The 19,159-nt window shown below is 43.6% G+C and overlaps 1 protein-coding gene across 1 annotated transcript in view; it reads left to right on the top strand.

Moving 5' to 3' along the window:
- SKI (SKI proto-oncogene) overlaps positions 1-19,159 on the top strand; it is a 132,083-nt gene that overhangs the window by 22,605 nt on the left and 90,319 nt on the right. The window lies entirely within an intron of this gene.

Below are 19,159 nucleotides of genomic sequence, written 5' to 3'. Positions count from 1 at the left end.
AGAGCTATATCTCCGTATCTGCTTTATTTTGCTTTGGGCTGAAGGAGAAGAGAGGATTTATGGACGCCCCAGCTTCTTTTCCCTTTTCTCGAGAAATAGAGAAACAAAACATTCTTCCACCCTTCACTTAAAGACACCTTGGTAGAAAATACTTCTTAGCTCCAACGCCAGCTGATGGATTTTGGAAAAGGGCTACGTCCTGCTTCGAACCGATAACCCTTCATTGAGGGCAAGGTGCCTTGTGTAATATTTTTCCTTAATTTTTTTTTTTAAAATTGCATTTACAATGGGAATTCCCATTATTTTGTTTCTGGAGATCAGAGATGGTATTCAGCAGGTTCAGACCGGTTCACCCGAACCGGTAGTGGAAATAGTGGGTGGCCCCGCCTGCCCACCCTGGATCTATGCATCCTATTTAGGCACGTTTTTGAAGCCGGGCGCATGCGCGCACGCTCACATTTGTGAACCGGTAAGCGAATACCACCCTTGCTGGAGATGCTGCTGGATTTGATCGAAATCCAGCAATTTGAGCAAAAAAATGACATATTTTAAATAAACCCCTTCCACCTCTTCCCGTTTTGAATGAAAAAAAAAAATGAGAGGACTTTTGCCGGCTACACTCAGCCACAATTTGCAATGAATCTCGGTTGCAAATGGTCAGATTTCCTGCTTTGTGTCACGCACCTAGGAGTAAAATCGGAGCAATTCCATTGAAAGAATTGCAGAAACTGAGCCCTTAAGAAGACATCGGCAGGTAATATATACACAGACATGTTCCCTAGCTCACCAATAAAATTTTTTTTTTGCCACGAGCCCTCTTCCTCCAAAAGAAAAGGGGACTTATATTAAGCTGGCTGGAAGAAAGGTGTCCTTACGTTTTGCTGAAAGTTGGACCTTAAAAAAAAAAGGAAGACGGGAAGAAAATAGACTCGTTTGAACTGCAATCCTGGAGAGATCTCCTGCGTATTCCTTGGACAGCAAAGGTGACTAACAAGGCAACAGGCATGTCACTAGAAGGCAAAAACCATGAAACTGCATCTCACTTATTTTGGCCGTGTGATGCGGGGGAATTCACCAGAGAAAGCAATTATATTTTAGCAGTTAAAGCAGGGGTTGGCAACTTTAAACACTCAAAGAGCCATTTGGACCCGTTTCCCACACAAAAGAAAACACCAGGAGCCACAAAGGTCCTAAGCGGAAGCCCCTCGTTCAATTCTGGAGCTGTCCGGTTCCCCCACCATAGAGTCTCCTTCTACCGTGGCGTCCTTTTTCCTCTACCTGTCTTAACTGAAAGCCCTATCAATTGTGGAGCTGACCAGAAAACCCGCCCCTTGCCATAGAGTTTCCTCCTAGTGCGCCATGCTTCCCCACCCCAAACCGGAAGGTCCTCTCAAAATTGTGGCGCTGACTGGCAACAGGGAGCTGCAACAGAGGGATGAAAGAGCCACATGCGGCTCCAGAGCCACAGGTGGCTGACCCCTGGCTTAAAGGAAACCAGGCCTCCAAAGAACACAGTGGCTGGACGCCATTAAAGCTGTCACCAGCCAGAGTGCAGAACAACTCAACAAAAGGTAATGCAGGATTGGAAAGTATGGAGAGACCGTAGCATCCCTAAAAGTCCGACAGCACTGAATGGATAACGTCACCATCATGTCTATTTGCTGAAGCTGACAGGCAAAGAATGAAGTTCTCCTCCAGGTTTCTCCAAGGTGATGCACCTGCAAACTTCCCCTTCTGAATTTAGCCCTTGTTGTTATGACACCTTCTGGTAGTGTAGACTCCAAAACACATAACATTTCTTCTGTGTCATCTTGGATTGATAGTGTCACCTATGTACGCTACATGTATATAAAATGACATATAAAACCCCAAAATAAAACCCAAACAGAAAATTTAAGTCCTAGCGTGATTTTTCCAAGGATGCTCGTAATATAAGCCCTGCCCCCAAAATAAGCCCCAGTTAAGATTGTCAGCCAGATGGATGCATTTAGTTCCTTATTTCCCCCAAAATAAGACCTAACCAGAAAATAAGCCCTAATGCTTCTTTTGGAGCAAAAATTAATATAAGACCCGGTCTTATTTTCGGGGAAATGTGGTACCTTAATATCTGCCACCCCCAAGATTCACAGCCAAGCTTCAACTCTCTAGCCATCTTTGCAAATGAGATCATGATTTGTTTTCATTCCATGCAGGCTTCTATCGATGGCTTACATTGTGTTTGATGTCCCCAAACGAATAAAATGAAACCAAGTTTCTCATTGTTTATAAAGGCATCACTTTTTAGCAGCTTGCTCTCCGTTGAACAAAGTCGGATGAATTGCTGTTTACAAGTAAACTTAAAATCTAATATTGGGTGTTTTTTTTAAAGACAATACTTGAAGCTTTCCTTTTGTTGATTCCGCGGTGGTTAGAATAAAGAATATAAAGGCTTTATAGAGATTTGCAAACACATGGGAAGTATATAAACATGCAGGAGATTGCAAATTCAGTTTTGGAGAAATAGAAATATTTGGGATATTTCTGATGTTGCGCTGGAATTACGGCAATTATTTACTAGGCAACCTCCAGAAAGATTGAGTTCTCCTTCCACCCAATTTTATGGGTTGAATGAATCTTACACATTTTTTTTTTAAAAAAAAGTAAGCTTAAAAATTTAAAGACCTGCCAAATTAATAGCATTACTATCAAGTTAGACTTCATCTCCGCCAACTTTTTGAGGATATTTATCACATATTTTTTAAAAAAGAAGAATGTAGAGACAGCAGTCAGCAAATGCCAAGAGATCTCTTGTAGATAAAAGTTTTTTTCTTACATTGCCTTTTAGAAATCCAAGTTACTAAGCATGCCCCCCCATTATGTAAATAATAATACCATGTTTCCCTGAAAATAAAACCCTGTCTTATATTTTTCTGAACCCTGAAATAAGCGCTTGGCCTTATTGCCATGCTCTCAAAAGCCCAATTGGGCTTATTATCAGGAGATATCTTATTTTGGGGGAAACAGGGTAATAATAATAATAATAATAATAATAATAATAATAATAATAATAATAATAATAATAATAATAATAATAAGAAGAAGAAGAAGAAGAAGAAGAAGAAGAAGAAGAAGAAGAAGAAGAAGAAGAAGTTCAGTTGACTGAGTTTCAAGTTTAATGAATCAAGTATATAATAATATTAATAATAATTCCAGGAAAAAGAACTGGAAAAAATCACGAAATATTGCGTCCTGGCCATCGAAACTACATGATTATAGATGAAACATGTCATAGTGATACCCATTGTCATCGGGGCACTTGGTACCATGTCCAAGAATTTTACAAAACACTTCAAGAAATTGCAGTTTCCCGCAATAACATCAGCGGAACTTCAAAAAACTGCGCTACTCGGAACATCGTATATTTTAAGACGATACTTGGTTGATACCTGGGATGCTGGCAGCAACCCGTATCAACCATCAGAGCCAGTCAATGGTATTTGTGATACATTTTTAAATGTTCAGTTGACTTGAGTTTCATGTTTAATGAATAAAAGTTAATAATAATAATAATAATAATAATAATAATAATAATAATAGATGAAACATGTCATAGTGATACCCATTGTCATCGGGGCACTTGGTACCATGTCCAAGAATTTTACAAAACACTTCAAGAAATTGCAGTTTCCCGCAATAACATCAGCGGAACTTCAAAAAACTGCGCTACTCGGAACATCGTATATTTTAAGACGATACTTGGTTGATACCTGGGATGCTGGCAGCAACCCGTATCAACCATCAGAGCCAGTCAATGGTATTTGTCATACATTTTTACATGTTCACTTGACTGAGTGTCATGTTTAATGAATAAAAGTTAATAATAATAATAATAATAATAATAATAATAATAATAATAATAATAGTCGAAGTGTTTGACTAGTGATTACAAAATTCAGCATAGTTATCTCGTTTGCTGTGTATACTGTCATTTTGTGTATAATAATAATGATAATCGCTTGGATTACTGCAATGCTCTCTACATGGGGCTCCCCTTGAGGTGCACCCGGAGGCTTCAGCTAGTCCAGAATGCAGCTGCGCGGGTGATAGAGGGAGCTTCACGTAGCTCCCATGTAACACCACTCCTGCGCAGACTGCACTGGCTGCCTGTGGTCTTTTGGGTGCACTTCAAGGTTCTGGTTACTACCTTTAAAGCGCTCCATGGCTTAGGGCCTGGGTACTTACGGGACCGCCTACTGTTACCTCATGCCTCCCACCGACCCGTACGCCCACACAGAGAGGGACTTCTCAGGGTGCCATCCGCCAAACAATGTCGGCTGGCGGCCCCCAGGGGAAGATCCTTCTCTGTGGGGGCTCCCACCCTCTGGAACGAACTTCCCCCTGGTTTGCGCCAAATATCTGACCTTCAGACCTTCCGCCGCGAACTGAAAACACATTTATTTATTCGCGCGGGGCTGGCTTAAATTTTGTTGGTTTTTAAATTTATATTATGAATTTTAATGGGTTTTTTAGAATTTTAAACGTTTTTAAAGTCTTAGGCCAATTGTGTAATAAGTTTTTTTAATTCTTGTTTTAATTGTATATTGTATTGTTTGTTTTTATCTTGGCTGTACACCGCCCTGAGTCCTTCGGGAGAAGGGCGGTATAGAAATCTAATTAATAATAATAATAATAATAATAATAATAATAGTAGTAGTAGTAGTAGTAGTAGTAGTAGTAGTAGTAGTAGTAGTATTTGGTTCATACCTAGGCAGCAACTCATATCAACCATCAGCGCCAGTCAATGGTATTTGTCATACATTTTTAAATGTTCAGTTGACTGAGTTTCATGTTTAATGAATACAAGTTTATAATAATAATAATAATAGTAGTAGTAGTACTAGGCAAGGGACAGATGGTGGAGAAGAGAAAAATGTTTTGTATGCCTAATATCTCCATGCTGTAGGGAAAAAAAAATGTAAATACCGTCTTTATTCAAATGTTTTTTCCCAGGACAGGTTTAATTGTGTGTGACCTGACCTCACCCTGGTCTTCTAGAGCAGATGGCAGGATTCACAAAATTCTTTTATTTTGCTCCACGCCTTGCTGAGTATTATTCCAAATCAAGGGGAAGGGGCTCCTTTTGATCGATGTGACAATAGAGTCTCCTACTTGAGCTGGGTGGGGGTTGGGGGTTGGACTAGAAGACCTCTTAGGTTCCTCCCATCCCTGTCGTTCTATGTTTCTCCCGGGGGAAACGTGCGCGAAGTTGAAACTTGTGAACTGTGGATTTGAGCCGCTCAAATAACTTTTACCACAACTCCTGAACACGTCATCATCTGTCAACTCCCCCCCCTCTCCCCCTTATGCTAAAACCTCCATTAACTTTCCCTGCATTTGGATAGGTATGCCAATAATTAAAAAAAAAAGAAAAGCTTTTAGTCTGAACGAAGTTGACTTGTTCGGCGAGCAGCGGGCTTGAGGGAACATGTGGATAAAATAAAATTTAAAAAAAAGAAAGAAAAGAAAAGCGAAGAGTGGAAGAGCAAAAAAAGGGAAGAGATTCTCTCTCTCTCTCTCTCTCTCCCTCCCTCCCTCCCTCCCTCCCTCTCTCTCTCTCTCTCTCTCTCTCCATCCGTTCTGCCAGCAACTCCTTTCCCTCTTCCCCCTCTCCCCCTTATGCTAAAACCTCCATTAACTTTCCCTGCATTTGGATAGGTATGCCAATAATTAAAAAGAAAAGGAAAGCTTTTAGTCTGAACGAAGTTGACTTGTTCGGCGAGCAGCGGGCTTGAGGGAACATGTGGATAAAATAAAATTTAAAAAAAAGAAAGAAAAGAAAAGCGAAGAGTGGAAGAGCAAAAAAAGGGAAGAGATTCTCTCTCTCTCTCTCTCTCTCTCTCTCTCTCTCTCTCTCTCTCTCTCTCTCTCTCTCTCTCTCTCTCTCTCCATCCGTTCTGCCAGCAACTCCTTTCCCTCTTCCCCCCCTCTCCCCCCTCCCCTCCCAGCACAGTTGCACAGCTATGGATTTTAAATAATTTAACCAATGCAGAGAGAGTGGCGTCTGCAGCAACCGAGAGCAGGAAACGCTCAACCAGCAGACAGACAGTCTGGCCAAAAGAATGACAGGCTTGTATTCCATCTCCCTTTATGACATTTGGGCGAAGGGATCCTGTTTAAAAGAGCTCCAGTAGTAATTTGGGGAGGGGGGGCGGCCGTTTGGAGGAGTTCTCAAGGAGGCCATCTAAGAAGGAAAGGGAAATGAGAAGAGGGAAGGAAATTCTTCAAAAACTTGCTTGATAATTTGATTCCCCACCCCCTCCCTCCTTTCTCTCTCTCTTGCAGCCATTAATGCTCCGTCTCATCCTGAGAAGGTTGAGAAAAAAAAAAAGCTTTAAAAAGCTCAAGGGAAAATCAGGCCATTGCAGGTTCCTTTTTCCAGTAGAAGTCGAATTGGCAGATGGGAGAGTTTCGCGATCTGGGTTCCTTCCTTCCTTAAGCTGTGATTAATTTTAGTGCGGTTTGTTGGACCAAGCCAGGTTCTCAGAATCTGCTAAGTCAGGACCAAATTCCAGAGCAGAAGCTCAGCCTGACTCTTCCAGAGCATATTTTGATTCCCACAAAAGGAACTGAAGCGGGTGGGGGGGGAGGGGAGGGGAAGGAAACCCACAGGTCAGATGGCGCGTAGTACCCAAAACCAGATTTTCTGGCTTACTATAAACAAATCATTATCCTTGCTGATTTCCCAACCTGGTAGCTCCTCTTCAAATGCAACGGATATCAATTCTCATTTTTGATGTAATTGTCAATGTTTCAGTGCTTTTTAAGTTTGAACAATGAAGTTCTCTTCATCCCATTTTGGGTAGATTGCTACATAGCAATTAAAAAAAAAAGACTTTTTAAAAAACCTTCCAATTCTCAGGTGCACCTAAAACTTGGAATGTACGAGTGCATTCCGAAAAAGGCCAAATGAGGGAGAGGGAGGGAAGGAGGGGAAGAGGGAGAGAGAGGGGAGGGGGGAAAGAAAGAAAGACAGAAAGACAAGAAAGAAAGACAAAACAGACAAAGTCAAGACAGACAGAAAGAAAGAAAGAAAGATAGAAAGATAAGACAGACAAAGTCAAGACAGACAGATAGATAGATAGATAGATAGATAGATAGATAGATAGATAGATAGATAGATAGATAGATAGATAGATAGATAGATAGATAGATAGATAGATAGAAAGAAAGATGAAACTTTGATTGTCATTATATGAAGAAAGTAGCCAGAATATCCCAGAATGTAACCTCAGGATAATTTGGATGCACAAAAAAAGTGGGGGGAAAAAGGGGAATCTTCAAAGCCAAGTGAATATTACATAATTGGAAGTATACATTGAAGAAGGATGGATTTGTTGGCCTATGCGCAAGAGAGCCAAGAAGTTTGGCTTCTTCAACTTGTCTAAATAAAATCCAAGGCTTCTGCTCAAACTGTCAAACAGCTGCCCATCGCTTGTCTTTCCCCCCCCCCCCAGCCTAGAGGCTTAAATAAGAATGGGAAATGAAGGAGTAGGTGGGGGGAGGGCACAGAGACTTTTGTCTTCCCCCTCTTTCTCAGGCACACCTTAAGCATTACCTGTGTGTGTGTGTGTGTGTGTGTGTGTCCACACAGGTGTTCTCTAAGATGACTTCCTGCATTGAAGCAGTCGTCTTTCCTTGGCAAGATTTGCTCCAAAAGAAAAAGACGATGCTTAAAAAAAAAAAAGATCTTCGGAGATTTCTGGGTTTCTGTTTTCTTACAAAAGCTTCAGTTCTTTTCTTTTTTTTAAAAAAACAAAAATTGGTTTATGCTGCAGTCTTTATGGGTTTCCTGCTTAACAATGGTGGGAAGCCGTGCCTTCATTTTGCAGTCATCGTGGCTTGAGGAAATTCTTGAGGATTGGGGGGGGTTGGGGGAAAGAGAGAGAGATTTGGACCTCCTATTTCCCACCCCTCTCATAGAAAACCAGCAACATTAGATTCCTAACCAGCATGAGTGATTTATTGCCCGGTTGCCTAATTGTTCTTTGCAAACACCACAGCCAAGGGGATAACTTGGCCTTGCGAATGGGTTCTTTTAGTTCCTACACTGCAAGTACTTGCTTTAAATTTATTGATCCAACATCGGTTTTGAAGGTGGAAGAAGCTGTAGCTGACCACCTCTTCATGCAGGATTGGGGTTTGTTACTCTTTTTTTTTTTTTAAATCAAGCTTAGAACCAAAACTACCATTTATTGTGGGAGGAGATAATATATGGCATAATCTTTCCAAGAACTCTTTCTTTATGGATGAGTTCTCCCTTTGCAAAGAGTTGGTTTGTCTCCCAGATGCTCCGGCTAACATTTATTGGTATGTTGCTGCCCCCTTCCCTAATACATGCGCTCCAAAAGCACAGGTGGAATCCTCAACTTACAAGTTACAGCTGCAAAAAAACAAACAAACTCTACAGGACTACAGTTGTCATCGTCCCCAGCCAACCTCCGCCGATACAAATTCACTCGGGTTGATCTTTGAAGACTGGCCTGCCATCCAGTTTGCAGGTTCCTCCTTTGGAAAGTCCCAGGTGAATCGCTGGCTACGGATTCCATGAGCATCTTGGCATGAGACGGTTAGTTAGAGGCATTCTCCAGAAGCCCAAATTGGTTCCTCTGCTGGACTTAACGAGGAGCAATTTCCTCGTATATTGGTCCAATGACTGCGTGGCAAAGTGGAAATACTTCTAAAACGGATCCAAGATGGTGACCAGGCAAAGAAAAATTGAAGGGAAGATATGAATATGTATACCGCCTCCGCTTCATAAGACGGTGGCGAACATACGTAATAGCCTTTCCTCCTCCGATTTTCTCCATAACAACAACCGTGTGGGGTTGAGAGAGAGAGTTGACCGGCCCAAAGCCACCCAACTGACTTCCATGCCTAAAGCAGGGCTAGAATTCACCGTCTCCTAGTTTCCAGGCCAGCACCTTAAACCGTTAACAACCAACCAGACAGGCTCCTGGAAAAAAGGCCTCTACGGGAACCTCTCGCCTTGATTTGCAAACGTGCTTATCTAGAGCATCCTTTATCATTACATTATTCTGCCCTTTTTTTTTTTTTTTTTGCTCTTGTCTGGTATTTCTTAAAAAGAATAAATGACCCACATATGCATTTAAGCGGCGCTCTCTACGGTTCGCAATAGCAAAAACGGAATACGGTGTACAGATGCTTTGCACCTGAACCCCAGAGGCAATTTTTTGAGTTCCAGAAACCGAAAGGTCTCTGGGTGTGATCCGTCTTCATGCGTGGGTACCTCTGATGAAAGGCACAGCAACGGGAGTGTGTGGTAATTGTTGCTGTCCTGGGGAAATAATTCAAGGGAGGTCACAGTATCCTCAAAGATCCTTAAGGTTTGTGTAGGACTGTATATCTGCAAGTGGCTTGCTTCACACAATCTCCTAAACTACAGGTTTATAGTGGTGGCGAAAATTGTGGAAACCTTTTGGGAAAAGCGTATTTTCTAAAACCAGCTAGTAATACCACTTTTTTTTTTGGGGGGGGGGGATAGTACCGTAAAATTGTATCTCAATGGAAAGATAATTCAATCGAGGACGTGATGCAATAACTTTGATGAAGGGTTTGCTGTTAGAATGGCAGTGACGGTATAAAGAAGAAAAGTGAAACACGTAGAAAAAAAACGAGATATGCAAAAATGTTCACCATGTCAGTGAATCCTTAGTTGGGTAACCTTTAGTATGAATTCCGGCCTTACAACGTCTTCCCATGGAGTAAACCAAGTCTTTGAGTTCTGCAGCCATTATCATGTGAATCCAAGATTGAAGGATGGCTTCTATTAACTGGGTTTTATTGCTGGGTCGCTTCTGACTAACAAGTTTCTTTAGTCGGCTCCATAGATTTTCAATTAGGTGAAGGTCTGGGCTCTTCCCAGGCCATTCCAGCAGTGGAATAGGATTATCTTGAAACTCCCCCCCAAAAAAGTGGCGTTCTTAGCCATCAAAAATACACTTTTCCCAAAAGGTTTCCTAAAATTTTGGCCACTACTGTATTTAAAAAAAGACGCCTGATGTCGCAGTGCCCCTTCTCTAAATAAGCTTCCACCCAGCTTGTGAACACTTTTAAAATGGCCAACCAATTTGCAAATTTTTAACGTTGAGGAGGAATTCTTAACAGGGGGTGGGAATAATCTTAACTCAACTCTTTCTTACCGTGTTGATTTAATGTTGGCGAGGTTTAAATGTAGTTTTTTTTTCCCTTGGCTCCTCCAGCTCATTTTGGTTGGGTGTCTGATCCCAAGCCAAGGGCAGAGATTGGCTCTAAAACCTTATCGGGTCTTTCTTGAAATAGAAAGTTGCATTTCTAACCTCTCCCTCCATCCCCTTGAATCCCCCCCTCCCCGCCCACCCATCCTTGAATGAAGCGGAGAGGCTGAGCTAGGTGGTATTTAGAAAGATGAATGCAATTGCTGGGAACTGAGGTTGCCCGGTCTTTGTTGCTAGCATTGTGTCAAGACTGTTGAATATTAATACTGGCGTGGTGGCAGGAATGAGAATATGCTGAGCAGGATGCAAGTTTTGCATCTCGGCTTTCCCAAACATGGAAGCTTTTCTTTCTTTTCTTTTTCTTTCCCTTTTATTTTTTATCAATGGAGGCTCTTCCTTGGATCGCCAGATCCGATCCAAGCCCTGGTCAAACAGTTAAGCTGCTTAAAAGTAAAAATAAAAATAAAAAATTAAGCATCCTAGAAAAATATTGGGTTTCCGGAGAGAGGGGAAGTGCTAAGGCAAACAGCTGAAATGAAAAAAAAAAAAGCATTCAGTTCGGTTTGAGGAGCTCCTACAAAGACGAGGGAGTCAAACTATATTCAGCCGGTCCTGGCGAACCGGTAGCGAAAATCGCGGGTGAGCCTGTCCACCTGCCCCAGCTCTATGCCATGCTATTTTGAGGCCGGGCACATGTGCGGAAGGCACGCACGCAAGCAAAGCGCCTGCGCCTGGCCCGGCTCTGTGCCGTCCTATTTAGGCACATTTTTGAGTCTAGGCGCATGAGCGGAAGCGCACGCGCAATCACATTTGCAAACCGGTAGGGAAAGTAAGCGAATGCTACCCCTGGTTACCTTCCAAAGTTATTGGTGCTCTATTACTGGAGGTTTTTAAGAAGAGACTGGAGAGACCTTTATCGGAGATGGTCTAGGGTCTCCTGCTTGAGCAGGGGGTTAGTCTAGAAGACCTCCAAAGTCCCTTCCAACTCTATTATTCTATGGGGTGCAGAATAGTGGCTACTAATCTGTTAGTTTTAAGGCTATCTGATAAAAGTGGTTAGCCGCTCAAATTATTCCCCCCCCCATTAAAACAGCTGACCTTGTCGGCTTTTGGCAAGAGGAAAAAAAACGGTTGGCTTAGGAATTTCCTCAAATCGGAGAGCTTTCAGAGCCAAAATATGGCCTGCTTTGACTTGCCCCGTTGCTTTCCAAATTGGAGATTTGTTCCTCGGTGACAGGACTGACTGATCCCGGTTAAGCTCCGAAAGCTTAAAAACAGATTTTGATCTGAGCAGTTTTCCCCGTGGGAGACTGCCTTGAAGTAGGAAGAGTTGTCAACCAGCCTGAGAAAAGTCGACCAACAATCCCCCAAAAAAGAAGACAACCAAGGTTTTTTGTCTCTTTTGCCAGGAGGAAAAAACTCCCATGAAATCACCAGAAGTTGAGCCTGAACTTGGAGAAAGAAGACTTTTTGCCTTTTTTTTAAAAAAAAATTAGTTGAGATGTTCAGGCAATAGTAGAAACATTCAAGGGGAGCTTGAGTGATCGTCGTACGATTCCATTCAGACGATCTTATTTTCGGGGTTTGTAAGTTGCCTAGGGCGACCCGTTTTGCCTTTCAACTTGTCCTGATTCTCAACTGCAGATAACCATTTAGGCAGGATAGAAGCGTGGTAGGTCCAGCATTTGCTACCTATCCACGTTTGTTGGATATATATTTATCCAACATATCCAACATATAATCAGTCACAGTAACAAGAGTTGGAAGGGACCTTGGAGGCCATCTAGTCCAACCCCCTGCTCACGCAGGAGACCCGCACCAGGGATTCGAACCGCCAAACTGCCAATCTTAATGATCGACAAGCTCGGTGTCTTAGCCGCTGAGCCAACTTTTTTAACCTTTTTCATTTTACTGCTATGCATATTTCCAAATAAGGGACGTGGTGGCTCAGTGGCTAAGTTGCTGAGCTTGTCGATTGGAAGGTCGGCAGTTCAGCAGTTCAAATCCCTAGTGCTGCGTAACGGGGTGAGCTCCCGTTACTTGTCCCAACTTCTGCCAACTTAGCAGTTCGAAAGCACATAAAAAATGAAAGTAGAAAAATAGGGATCACCTTTGGTGGGAAGGTAACAGCGTTCTGTGCACCTTTGGGGTTGAGTCATGCCGGCCACATAACCACGGAGACGTCTTCGGATAGCGCTGGCTCTTTGGCTTTGAAACAGAGATGAGCATCGCCCCCTAGAGTCGGGAACGACTAGCACGTATGTGCAAGGGGAACCTTTACCTTTACTTTATATTTCTAAATACGTCTTCACATTTTTTGTTCAATAGATCGAGTGCTTCTTAGAGCAAGGAAGGAAGGTGATAAAAAAAATAACTCTAGTTTCTATTCACGTCTTCAATTTACACATTCTTTCCACTGTTGCAAATCAGGAGTCTGGTCCATGCTGATGCATTTTATTTAAAAAAAAGCTAGAAAATAGACACCCATATTCCCTGTCGGTGCCTATTTTCCTAACTCTTAAAAATCCTTGGGCCAAGGATGTTTCCACCTTATTCTTAAAGTGCTAGGAGAGCCGTCATAGAAATACCCTTTGTAACAATAAGGTGAACACATTTTCTCTAGGAATGTCAAGCAACCGATGCTTCATTCGGGCCAGCTATTTCTGAGAAAAACCCTAGTGGATTTAGCAGATGACAAGGGTCAACTGAAGTCCAGTAAAAGTTGTTGGCAGAAATGTGAGGTGGTGTTGTGTTTGGTGGGGGGTGGGGGGACTGACAGGAGTGTGGGATTTCTTACAATAATGCTTTTACTGTTTTTATGGTTGTTATTGCCCGAGGTTACGTTGCGTCAGATGGGCGGCTGTATGCCTTTTTCCACACGAATAAATAAATAAATAAATCTGTGGGTGGTTGGGGAGAGTTTGATCTTGGCTGGGGGAGAGAGCCTGCAAAGTTAGATTGAGCAAAGGGAAGGTGCATTTGGACTTCACTGGGAATTTTTAAAATATTCCCAAAGGGAGCAGGGAGGGTGAGGCAGGTAGCACGAGGAGGATGGGTCAACGATCTTTAAGTCATTCAGAGATGCTGAGGTGTTGCTGGCCTGAGAAACAGAGTAAGGTGGCAAGAAATTACAAGGGTGGGGGATGAGTTGGGTCCCAGAATTTCGCACATACGTGCTAGTCGTTCCCGACTCTAGGGGGCGGTGCTCATCTCCGTTTCAAAGCCGAAGAGCCAGCTTTGTCGGAAGACATCTCCATGGTTATCTGGCCAGCATGACTCAACGCCAAAGGCGCATGGAACGTTGTTCCCTTCCCACCAAAGGTGGTCCCTATTTTTCTACTTGCATTTTTTACCTGCTTTCGAACTGCTAGGTTTGCAGAAGCTGGGACAAGTAACGGGAGCTCACTCCGTTAACACGGCACTAGGGATTCGAACCGCTGAACTGATCGACAAGCTCAGCGTCTTACCCACTAAGCCACCGCGTCCATATATATATATATATATATATATGCAGAATTTGAAGAGCATGCATGTCTCTTCGGAGGCAGCTTGATTTTTCTAGGAACGAGGATTTTTTAAAAAAAAAAAGCGTTCAGTTTGCATGTACGTGCAGGCAACAGGACTAAAACACAAGAATTCCTTTGCTGGCTTTCTCAAGTCTAGGCAGGATCAAAGTCAGTAGCTTAGTTAATTCCCTCGCTCCCATCTTGAAATTTGACCTGGCATAAAAGCGGGGCATATTTAAGAAAACTTGATTGTTTTGAGACCACCTTGATATACGTAATTGCAGCTCAAAGCGAGTGGGTTTTTTTTTTTTAAGGATCAAATAATAACGCTCAACTTTGGAGAAATAATGTCGAAGTAGCAAGCACGTGTAACCAAACAAAAAGCGATTTCTTGAGAAAATGTTGAAACAGTCTTTTCTCCAGGGTATATTACAAGCTTAGGCCATCCATTGGCTTGTCTTAAGGCTGCCTCGTTTAGCCCCAGTCTACATCGTTCTTTGCATTTGTATTAGCACAGTTAGTCCTCAACTTATGACAATTCAGTTAGTGACCATCGCAAAGTCCCCACGGTCACGTGTTCGAAATTCTGACGCTTGGCAACTGGCTCATATTTATGATGGTTGCAGTGTCCCGGGTGTGTGTGTGTGTCACGTGATTCCCCCACTTTTGCGACCTTCTGACGAACAAAGTCAATGGGGAAGCTAGATTCACTTAACAGCCGTGTGACTAACTGAACGACTGCAGTGACTCACTTTAACAAGCGTGGCGAGAAAGACCCGCTGAATGGAGCAGAATTCACTTAACCCCCCCTTTTGCTCAACAACAGAAATCTCTGGCTCCGTTGTGGCCGTAATTCGAGGACTGCCTGTAGATTTCACATTTTTTTTTATCTGAAATGTCTGTGGCCTGTTTCAAATGGCATATAATTTCGTGGCTTTGGAGGAATGGAGCGTTGAGTGGACCTGTTGAATCTCCGACTGATCCTTGGAATTGACCGGGTTGTGCATTTTGTGGTACAATCAATAACAAGGCCTCTTTTTTTTGGAAACTCATCTGCTCTTGTTGATCTTCTGTTAGGGCAGGGGGTCGGCAACCTTAAACACTCAAAAGAGCCACAACTAGAAGCCCCCCTGTTCAATTCTAGAGCCAACCGGAAGTCCGGTTCCTCCACCATAGAGTCTCCTCCTAGCGCGGCGTCCTTTTTCCTCGACCTATCCTAACTCAAAGCCCTATCAATTGTGGAGCTGACTGGTGACAGGGAGCCGCAGCAGATGGATGAAAGAGCCACATGCGGCTCCAGAGCCACAGGTTGCTGACCCCTGTGTTAGAGGAATCCCTGGTCAGTTTTCCAAATTGAAGTAACCCCCAAGGTTCTCCCTGGAAATCCTTCAGGGTTAAGCCCTGGTCCTCCACAGCTTCCTCTCCAACCTTTAATTTGATCTAGATTTCTGCTGTAGGAAAGAGAGAGAGAGAGAGAGAGAGAGAGACAGAGAGACAGAGAGAGAGAGACAGAGAGAGAGAGAGAGAGAGGGAGAGGAAACGGACAACAAGATCACCTTGCAGAAAGCTTTGGCGGATTTGTTTTGATCTTTTGACGGATAGAGATGGCAAGTGTTTATGCTCCATCTGCATTGCACCTGGCGAAGTGCGCTCGGCTTTTTTAACCACACGGGAATCCAGTTCCCCTACTTTTGCGAAAACTACCAACCAAGGCAAGAATGTAGAAAGTTCGGCTCGTGGCAAATGACTGTTGGTTTGGAATGGTCTGCTCTGTTGGAGGCGGCCTCCGCCAATTTGCTAAATGCAGGTAGTCCTCGCGTTAACAACAGTTCGAAGTTACAATGGTACTGGGTGGGGGGGGGGAAGTGACTTACGAATGTTTTTCACACTTTACAACCGTTGCAGTGATTCACTGAACGAAGGCGGCGAGAAAAGGTCGTAAAACCTCCCGTAACAAATGCCTTACTTAGCAACAACAATTTTGGCCTCAGTTGTGATTGTAAGTCGAGGACGGCCTACATAAGATCCTCGCTCCTCTAGGTGGGAATCCCATGGCTTGAACCCACAACCCACTCTGCGCCTGCCTGATGGTTGAGCGTTAGCGCCTCTGATATATTGCTAATATAGAAACTTGTATTTTCCGGGGGGATTTTTTATTCATTGGTTGCCCCAGCAAGAGACAAATTGGCTAGAAGAACTGAAAACAGTCCCATGGAGTGCTTCTACAGGGCAACAAATTTGTCTGCGAGGTGCCAGAGGGAAAAACTTCCTCTTTTTCAAATTAAAAAGTAAAAAAGCAAGTGAAGAACGGGAAGAAAAAAACTACGACTGAGCTTTAAGGTGGCTAACTTTTGCAGAATTCTTTTAGCCCTGCCTGGCTAGTTCCTAATGTGTGAACCACAACCACAAAACGCAGCTGACTCAGTGGCGTTTGCTTGAGATGTGCAGGCTTTCAGCGTATTGTTTGGGCTAGCCCTTTCGAGTTCACTACCTCCCCCGTACACCCTGTGATTTATTTATTTTAAATCAGCTTTTTGTTTTTTGGCCTCTAGCCAAAAGATGTAAGAGAGGTGTCTTTCCATCAACAAAAGCAGAAAATATCCCCTTTAAACGATGCTCCTTGGCCTATTTTTAGTCCCTTCCCTTCCCTCCATCTCCAGTTCCCTTCCTTCCAAAACTTGCACTGGGCATTACCTTCTCCTTCAAAGAAAAGGAGATGAAAGATGAAATCATAACATTTTAAAAACTCTCTCCTCCGCCTTCTTGGGTGCGGCCTTCCCCGCGTTTGCTTCTATGGCTCTTTCAAGAATTTTTTCTCGACACAAAAGAATTGCTCAGAGGAAAATTGAGGTGTAATTGTTCCCAGGGTGGTTTTGGGAAGCTGTCAGGAACGAAGGTTTAGCCTTGCACTGGAGGGAAGCTTGAGTTCAGGATGTTCGTCAGCCGGCTTTCTGGTTTTTGCGGAGGATGAAGCAGGCATTACTGAACTCCTGACATAACAGATAAGTGGGTCAGTGAAACTCCGAGAAGTGGGTCACCTGTCTCTAGCACGAGGTGGGCCTGCTGCTTCCTAGCCAGGTTGAGATGTCCTACCAGGAGTGACAACTTGCTGCAAAGGTTACAAACCACCAAAGGACTCAGAGACAAAAGTGCTTTTCAGCCGGTTCGTACCGGTTCAGGCGAACTGGTAGCGGAAATCCTGAGTGGGCCTATCTCGGCTTGGTTCTATGGCGTCCTATTTAGGCACAGTTTTGAGGCCGAGCGCACATGCAAAAGGTGCTCGAGCGAGCAAAGCGATGTGTGGAAGGCCGGGCGCATGCACGGGAGGTGCACATGCGCACGAAGTGAGCGTCCGCGTGCAGGTGAACCGGTGGCAACAAAATGTGAAACCCACCGCTGCTCAACTATTGTGTAACTATTTTTTAACCCCTTTGCAAGCAACTTGCAGTGAGTCGGCGGCTACGATGGGGATCACCATGGTTCATATTCACATTTTGGAATTTGGAAGCCTCCTACCCTAAGTCAAGGCTACAGGGTTGCACGGAGCTTCTACAGACATTCTCGATGCAGACGCTATTTAAAAAGCCGATCGTTTTGTTAGTTTTATTGTATATTTACAAGGCCCTCCAACTCTTCGAAGAACTCCGGGCGCGAAGATAGTCTTGGTATAACTTGGAGCAGCAGCTACGGCGACACACCATGAACAGTTCTTATCGAAAAGATTTGGTTGGCTTGAAAATCGGCGTCGAAGCCAGGAGATCAATTATTTTTTTTGCATGAAGCCCCTGTTTTTTCATTTTTCTTTTTTGTTTTGTCGTTGCCTATTGTGTGGAAATGAGCAAGGAGAGGATGCTGCGAGGGTCTGGGAAGGGGATGGACGGAGCTGCCCCTCTCTTTGAAAGGTTGACTGACCTGGGTGGAAAAAACTCCCACCGTTCGGAGACCTGGAGTTCAATCTGCATCCACCCCAGTAGTCGGGGAGGATGGTAATTGTAGTCTGGCACTAGCTTGGAATAGCCGCCAAAGCAGCTTTCACGGTGACACACTATTTGCGGTTGGGCCAAAAAAGCAAAGTCGACTTCTTTTTTTAAAAAAAAATTGTTTTGAGGAAGCAAAATCAAGTGTATAGCCTCTGTTTGTGTGTGTGTGTGTGTGTGTGTGTGTGTGTGTGTGTGTGTGTGTCCTTCCTGGTTTCTAGGGCATCCTGCCTGCCTCAACAGCCCCACCCACCCACAACAACAATCCCCCCCAAACCGTCTATTCTTTGTGCATTGTGGGTTTGGTCTTCGCCGAGTCTCATTAAGCTTTCTGCAAGGAGACAGTGGCTCTGGATCCAGCTGGAGGTTTCAGTCTTAATACCGCATTAGCCAGATGGAAATGAGGTTGAAGTGTGTGTTTTGTGTGTGTGTATGTGAGAGAGGGGAAGAGAGAGAGAGAGAGAGAGAGAGAGAGAGAGAGAGAGAGAGAGAGAGAGCGCACATGGGAAGACATCTTCCTTTTAAAGAGAGCTGAAAGCTGTATAATTACACATGGCAAGGTTTCTTTGAGGTTGGAAAAAAAATGGGCCTTACTCTCCAAATGTAAAACAGTTAACAACCCCACACAGCAAACCCCCCCCCCCCATGCACAGAAAATGCCTTATTGGCAGTGTAGTCTTGTAATATGAACACTGGGAAGTATGGATAGAAGAGAATATTTCTAGTTGAGGGTCTAACCATGGGGGTCCTCGGTGTTTCCTTGCAAGACCTTCCATGACCAGACTAGGTAACATCATCAACGCACTGGGAAGCATGGTGTAATTATTGGCCCAATATATCGGCTTCCCCATTAGCAGCTTACTTTGTTGTCTTTCTGCAGAGCATCCAGCAGAAGTCCTTCAACAGACGTGGCTTTTATGCCTACATATTAATCATATAAGGGATTTAGAAGCAAGGGCATTTTTCCCCCCCAGCATCTGCTGTTATCTTGACAAGGGACATGGAACCTGGAATTACTGGCACATTTTTTTTTCTGTTGAGGAATCGTGTCTCTCCATTACGAGATGAAGCCAAAATGGGAGCTGAGCTTGCCGGGGAAATGTTTAATTTTAGTATTGTCGGATAAGCGGTTGATGGGTCAGCGTCAGACAATTCCCCTTGCTGAATCAGGTCTTCTGCGTAGTCCTCTTTTTTGCCAATCATAAAGACTGAAGAGAGCTTTTGGCTGCTGGTCAGAAAATCCGCAATCACTTTTTTTTCCTGCAACAGAACAAGTGACTTTCTTGTTCATCATTTCATAGTTTAATCTGAAGGATCCTGGACGTGTCCTCTTTGGTCCCAGATGGATGGATGGATAGGTAGGTAGGTAGGTAGGTAGGTAGGTAGGTAGATAAACAGATAAGACAGACAAGCAGACAGACTG

This window comes from Ahaetulla prasina, chromosome 18, assembly GCF_028640845.1.
Source record: "Ahaetulla prasina isolate Xishuangbanna chromosome 18, ASM2864084v1, whole genome shotgun sequence".
NCBI classification, from domain to species: domain Eukaryota; kingdom Metazoa; phylum Chordata; class Lepidosauria; order Squamata; family Colubridae; genus Ahaetulla; species Ahaetulla prasina.
The sequence above is the reverse complement of the archived record's forward strand: the minus strand, read 5'-3'. Positions and strand labels throughout refer to the sequence as shown.